The following is a 1,975-nucleotide window of genomic DNA, read 5'->3' as shown; positions in this document are numbered from 1 at the left end:
CGTATCCTGGCGAGGGCTGATGACGTTCCGTTTCCTCTATGCTAAGCACATCTAGCTCCTCAGAGCCAGATCGTGTCAGCCTTTCCGGACTCGCCCCTCGAGTGGGAGAAACCGTGAAACGGGCTCCCGATCGGGGACGAGGGGAGGAGGATTCCGCAGACGAGGACCGGAAAAAGGCATCAGCCGTTCCGGCACCCTCGACGATCTCGCGTTGTGATCCCCAGGATCGGAGCCGCCGCGACGCCTCAGCGACCGCGGGGCCTGTGCCATGAGGGGAGCGCATCCGACCATCCTCTAGGAAGAGAGCCGCTCGAGACCTCAGCACCCTCAGGGGCATGGCCTCGCAATGGTCGCAGGCAGCCCCTTCGAGAGCCGCCTGAGCATGTGACATCCCCAGGCATGAGACGCACATCCCATGGGTATCACCTTCTGTGATGAAACGCTCACAAGGGAAGACACACTGTCGGAATCGCTTTGACATGATCTTCTGCTGCTTCGTCTCGATGTCAGGTAGGAAAATGGAGCTTCCAAACATAGCCAGAGTGCCTGCTGAATAGAAAGAAGCTAATGTGTCTTATGTGCCGGCATGCTTATATACCCCCTCCGGTTACGCCGTCACACACTACCGTTCTAGTAACACCAATAGGATTGGAGTAGTTTCATTCATAGTTCAGCCCTGCCACGCCCAGGGGCGTTCCCATAGTGTCGTCACCGACGCAGTTCGAGTTCCCTCGAAGGGGAACTGATGTATACAATCAGATAAATGCAATGCAAGGATAATCCACCAGGTGGCCAAAATTACTTTAACATAGGTCCTTCAATTGAAAAGTACCTAAAATATTCAAACGGTTTGGATTCTTTAATATGAATATTTACTGGATTAAAGCAATGTATAGTTACTTAATATTTCATAACTTATTTTATAGTAAAATTCGGCTGAAAATTTGTGTATCAAATTAGATACAGTAGGTAATTTATGTATACATCTGTAAATCAGTTTTATTGCATATCCTTCATTTCTATTAAGCTACATACTCTTTTAATTATTTAAGTAAACTGATTAAAGACATAATTTGGTATATTTAGAGCAGAAATTGAGAAATTTTGTAGCCTATATTGTATTCATATATCAAATTCAGAGCAGAAATACATGGTTACACGGTTTGTATTTTTTAAATGGCAAAAAAGTACAGCATTGAAGATATCCTGATTATGGATGGCAATTCAAGTGACATGGAGCAGTTAGGGGAGGATAATGATACTAATGATGATAAAAGGCTTAAATGTTGTGTTCTGCATGTTTTTTGTCATTTTAAAAATAACATGATGTGGGCAATACATTGGTGCATGCCACACCAATGATGGGGGGGTGGCAGTGGCATGCCATACCAATCAGAGTTATCGTCGCAGGAAAACCCAGGAACTAGGCGGGACATTTCTTTACAGCACAGCCAATCCGCAGCGTGGAACTGCACAGCCTGCTCAGCATATTAAATAGAAGCACATTCACAGTTAAATAACAGGCGGATGCCGGCAGCTGTAACACAACTTAACAGCATGAAGAAAAGATTTGTTGCAGTTTCTATTGTTTATTGATTGTTGTGTGTCTCTTAGGACATAGGATGTTGTCAAAAAAGGAGGAGAAGAGGTCATTCAGCAATGGGCCGCTTAGAGACCAATGGGAGAAGAGAGCTCAGAGCATGGCGGACCAGTGCAAACAGGAGGCTGAATGGAAGGAGAAAAGTTCCCTCAAAATGTGAGAATATTTTTAGTAGATATACTGGATTTAGTTAGATATTTTTAGTTTTTTGTATCACATCAACGGCAAGGAAAACCTTATCATACAAAATGTAATTTTCCTTCACAATTACAACAACGTTTAAGTTTAAGCTCCAACATTTCAAATCTCAACATTCAACATTCATTCAAAACAGATCAAACCTTTTCTAAAGATCTGCCTAAAGTCAAATGGTTC

This window comes from Micropterus dolomieu, linkage group LG13, assembly GCF_021292245.1.
Source record: "Micropterus dolomieu isolate WLL.071019.BEF.003 ecotype Adirondacks linkage group LG13, ASM2129224v1, whole genome shotgun sequence".
Classification (NCBI taxonomy): domain Eukaryota; kingdom Metazoa; phylum Chordata; class Actinopteri; order Centrarchiformes; family Centrarchidae; genus Micropterus; species Micropterus dolomieu.
This window is presented reverse-complemented; position numbering follows the sequence as displayed.